The sequence below is a fragment of the Epinephelus moara genome, chromosome 7 (genome assembly GCF_006386435.1).
Source record: "Epinephelus moara isolate mb chromosome 7, YSFRI_EMoa_1.0, whole genome shotgun sequence".
NCBI lineage: Eukaryota > Metazoa > Chordata > Actinopteri > Perciformes > Serranidae > Epinephelus > Epinephelus moara.
In genome coordinates, this window is record NC_065512.1 from 16,331,954 (window position 1) to 16,337,272 (window position 5,319).

General features: G+C 35.2%; 1 long non-coding RNA gene across 1 annotated transcript in view; it reads right to left on the reverse strand.

Annotated features, from left to right (window-relative positions):
* Positions 1-6: 6 nt before the first annotated feature.
* LOC126392581 (uncharacterized) overlaps positions 7-5,319 on the reverse strand; it is a 21,798-nt gene continuing 16,485 nt past the window's right edge. The window contains exon 3 of the long non-coding RNA XR_007570196.1: positions 7-463. This is a non-coding gene — a long non-coding RNA (uncharacterized LOC126392581). The remainder of the gene's footprint in view (positions 464-5,319) is intronic.

A 5,319-nucleotide genomic window follows, 5' to 3' on the forward strand; every position in this document is an offset into this window, starting at 1 on the left:
GTGTTTTCTGTCAGCGAGTGTTTTTGAGTATCAAAAAAGTATTTAGCAAATAACCTGATTGAAAAAGACGGGGATTTTCACAATTCAAGGTAATAAAATAAATATAAAAAATAAAACTCTTAAAAAAAATACAGATATGATTCCGTGTTAAGCTGTTAACAATTTAACATTAAGTGCTTTTTGAATGATAAATGCCAAATATTGGTGCAGTTTTGTATTTCTACATTCAGGCTTCTCTTAAATATTAAGACAAAACCATAAAAAGACAAATACAAAGTGTCAATGTGAGTAATGTAAAATACAAAACAACAGTGGAATTCACCGACAAAAAGAAAGTTCACTGTAAACGCATATATTCATGTTCTTACTGTAGCTGCTGGTGGACACATCACAGTGTTGAGACAACCTGCTCCATAGCTGCTGCTGCCGCCTTTTGCAGCTCCATTATGTTTTCTTTGTATTGCTGTAAAAAGAAACAATATATCGTCCTTCAGAAATTAAAATTTTAAAATGATACAAAAAGCAATGCTGAAGGTGGCCTGTGACAAATATGTCATTATGTAGCATGCCATAAAAATGTCATATTATAGGATAGTCATAATGTTGAAAAAAACTGTCATAGTATAGTATGTTGAAAAAAGTGATAGTATAGTCTGTCAAAAAAAGTCATAGAGTGGTATGTCAAAAAAAGTGATAATATAGTATGTCGAAAAATTTGTTTAAAAAAAGGCATGGAATAGTATGTCAAAAAAAAGTCATAGTATAATATATCGAAAAGTCATAGTATAATATATCAAAAAGTCATAGTATAGTATGTTGAAAAAAAAGTCATGGTATTGTATAGTGTGTAGAAAAAAAACCGAAGTATGTGTAAAAATTTGAAAAAAGTAAAAGCACAGTATGTCGAAAAAAAATATAATAATAAAAATCTAGTATGTGGAAAAATTTGTAGAAAAAAGTTATAGTAAATTTGTTAAAAAAAAATACAATAGAATAACATGTCATAAAAAGTTAAAGTATAGTATGTCGGAAAAAGTCATAGTATAGTACTTCGAAAAAATTATAGAATTGTATGTTAAAAAAAGTCATAGTATAGTATGCGGAAAAATTTGTTTAAAAAAAGGCATGGAATAGTATGTCAAAAAAAGTCATAGTATAATATATCGAAAAAAGACAGTATAATATATCAATAAAGTCACTATAGTATATCAAAAAAAGTCATGGTATTGTATAGTATGTAGAAAAAAATCAAAGTATGTGTAAAAATTTGAAAAAAGTTAAAGCACAGTATGTCGAAAAAAGTAACAGTATAGCATGTCGGGGAAAAAACAACCTCAGTCTAATATGTGGAAAATTTTGTAGAAAAAGTTATAGTACAGGTTGTCGAAAAAGTCATTGTATAGTATGTGGAAAAAATTGTTAAAAAAATACAATAGAATAACATGTCATATTAATATATAGTATAGTATGTCGAAAAAATTATAGAATTGTATGTTTAAAAAAAGTCATAGTGTAGTAAAAATTTGTTAAAAAAATACAATAGAATAACATGTCACATAAATATATAGTAAAGTATGTCGAAAAAATTATAGAATTGTATGTTAAAAAAAGTCATAGTGTAGTAAAAATTTGTTAAAAAATACAATAGAATAACATGTCATGTAAATATATAGTATAGTATGTCGAAAAAATTGCAGAATTGTATGTTAAAAAAAAGTCAGTGTAGTAAAAATTTGTTAGAAACAATACAATAGAACAACATGTCATAAAAAGTCATATAATAGTATTTAAAAAAAAAAAAAAAAAAAAAAAAAGCCATAGTATAGTATGTAGAAATTCTAGAAGTGTATGTTAAAAAAGTCATAGTGTAGTATGTGGAAAAGAGAAGAAAATTGATTATTATAATATCACTGAACATCTCTAATGATTGTGTTACATACTGAGAAATAATTAAAGATTAGGCTTACTAGGGGCTCGAATTTACACAACTTTCAAAATCCGTCTCTAAAGGGGCAAATATTGCCATGTCTGAATCAGGTCTATTCCCATCTGTAGAAGAGGGAAAATAAAATAATCTATGTATTAACCGCTTCATACAAATGTGTTAAATAGATTCCTCTCATGTATTGTATTTGGGTTAACCTCAATCTAAAGAATCATCTGTTGGTAGGACGGTTCTTATGAAGGTATTATTGGTGAAAAAGGTTTGAGCACCTGTAACAGTAGAATTTGTAGTTGTGTACAGTGATTTGTATGTGTCTAAGTATGAGTTGTGTACTTGTACAGTGATTTGTATGTGTGTCAGTATGAGTTGTGTACTTGTAGATTTTTTTTCTCTCCACAAATACAACACAACACTTATACATTCACAAATTCTTAATTACAGGTGCACAAATTCTATTTTACAAGTCACAGATTAAAAAACTGACAGGCTCACATTTTTGCTCCTATTGTTGCAGTATATTTGGTGCAAAACATATTTGTGCACCTGCATCAAACAATGTGAAGTTGTGGACAAAATTTGAATATGTGCAAATCTGAATGTGAACTTGTGCAAAAAATGTTCAATGTATGTAAAATACTTTCTCAGGAAATTATTTGTATCCCTTTAAAACACAAATACAAATCAATAACTACAACTGCTCGAATCTTCCCCACAAGTCACAGATTCTGTTTCCTTCAACTACAAATCACAAATCACGCCTCCACTGAGATATTTGGTGAAAAACTATCTGTGCATTCAGTCTATGGAGAAAAAGGCGGGTTCTGATCTGAGATCGACTGATTCCACAACCAATCAGAGGAGAGGGGCTTTTGTCCCACAGCCAATCAAATGAGGAGGGCTTTTGTCTACATTGTGGAGTGAGAAGGAGAAGAGTTCCCGCCGGTGGTGGATTGGATTTAAACAAACAGCAGCAGAAACAGCGATTTTCAATTCATTCATTCATTCAAGGTAGGTTGTATTTTTAACCACATTAATAAATAAACTCTGACGCGAAGCTGAGAAATTTAGCGTCCTGTCACTCTTCCTCTGTTTTGCTAACCCTCCTCCCTGCCGTGAGCACAGGGGCATTGTTAGACCCATTTTAGGGGTGCTCCAGCACCCCTAAAATTGATCTAAGCACCCCTAAAAATAAATGAATTATCAATGTTTCCCATTACTTATATAGACTGTGGTGGCCCACATTCTATGTAATCCTCCTGTGTCTCTGTCTCTGATGAACACGGAGACTCAGTTCCGCCCTCTGAGACAGAGGCTAACATTATATCATTATTATTAGCCTCTGTTGCAGTTTACTGTCATTTCTCTCCGGTTGCTACTTTATTTATTTATATAAAAGGTCCGGACACTGAACGGGGGACAGAGTTGCTCCGTCAGTAAGCAGCTACACAGTAGACACAGAGCCGGTGTTTCAGTTTAAGTGGTGACCGTGTTATATGGTGACTCACATAGGTGTTCTCATAAGCCTTTAGTAGTTTAATCATTTTTAAATACATACATGTCTGTGTTTAATATCTAAGTTACACTGAAGTTAAATTGTGTTCAGAAGACTCATTCACCTCTTGTAATGTATCTTGTAATGTGAGAAAGTCACTAGTTAACACGGTCACCAGTTAAACCGAAACACCGGATCCACTGACACTGGTAGAGAGTAGAGAGTGAATGAAGAGAGGGAGCGGTGACAGTAAGAAAGCCGCTGAATCAAATCAATAACACATTATCTTCTGATTGTTTCACAACGGTTACGTTCAACAGCACAAACTTCCCCACACACCTCCACCCAACCCTGCAGCTCCACCTCAAACCTCAGAGCAACACACAAAGAGAGGAGAATAGGAGTAATTGTCAATTTACTACGTTACCATCTCTCAAGCATAGATATTAACTAGTATTTTTATAGATCCATGTTTTCAACCTACAAAGGATTATCTTCTAAATCAGCATGAATCTGACGCTCTCCCTTCCGCGTGTCTTGTCTGAAAACTAACCCTGCATGAGCCGATCTGACCCGGGGTCACAGCTCTCCCTCTCAGTGGCACCACGACCGCGCCACACACGTGCCCCGTAATCTCTTGTTACAGTTTATGACAGATAAGACTACAACAATACACACATCGTAACATGCGTATGATAATCAACCGCTCCACGGATTGATTTCTCAACGACTTCATTGAAAACAAATGCACACGGCAGGGAGGAGGGTTAGCAAAACAGAGGAAAAGTGACAGGACGCTAAATTTTTCAGCTTCGCGTTGCAGTCTATTTATTAATGTGGTTAAAAATACAACCTACCTTGAATGTTGCCAAAATCGCTATCTCTGCTGCTGTTAGTTTGAAAACAATCCACCACCGGCAGGCCTTCTCTCCTTCTCACTCCGCCATGCAGACAAAAGCCCCTCTCCTCTGACTGGCTGTGGGACAAAAGCCCCTCTCCTCTGACTGGTTGTGGAATCAGTCAATCTCAGATCAGCACCCGCCTTTTTCTCCATAGACTGAATGCACAGATAATTTTTCACCAAATATCTCAGTGGAGGTGCGATTTGTGATTTGTAGTTGAGGGAAACAGAATCTGTGACTCGTGGGGAAGGAAACAGAGGCCCTGTCCAAATACCTGCACTTGCGCCCTGAGGTCTTCCCTGAAGTGCACTTGCCAAAAATGCAGTTAGGGGCGTAAGTGCGCAAGGGATCGACGCTGTTTAAAAAGGAGAATTGGGACAGCTGCGTACACGTCACTTCCGTTTGGGTCCAGCTGGTCCGTCTCCTAGGAGACGAAACATGGCGATAGAGGAAATAACGTTGTTCGCAGCACTGCTGCTGCAAATGATAAACAGATACAATCAGCAAATGATGAGGAGGATTAGGAGCCGCAGGAGAAGGCGGCATCTACATCAGATCCAAGTATTGATGCTGATGCCCAACCAACAGGTAAATTAAATTAAATTTTACTCTTGCATTTACCTGTTAATAATGTGTATATTAGCTGTAACATCTTTTTTTACTCTACCGTTAACGTAGCCTAGATTACTGTTATTACTATTAAAACGTTTTTTGCTTGGATAGATTGTGGTAAATTGTGATATAAAATAAACTATAAAGACATACGGTAATAAAATAATAATAATTAAAGACACAATCAAAACTGTAAAGTGAAGTGGACTATCATACAAACCTCAGGTCAACTGTAAACTGTATATTATTTCATTATTAACGCCCTGTCATGTATTATTAAGTCCACACAGCGTGTTGTTTGACGTTATGTTCCTCTAACGGTTGTTGTCAGTCGGAGTTAACGGCTCGCGGACACGTCAGTTACCGTT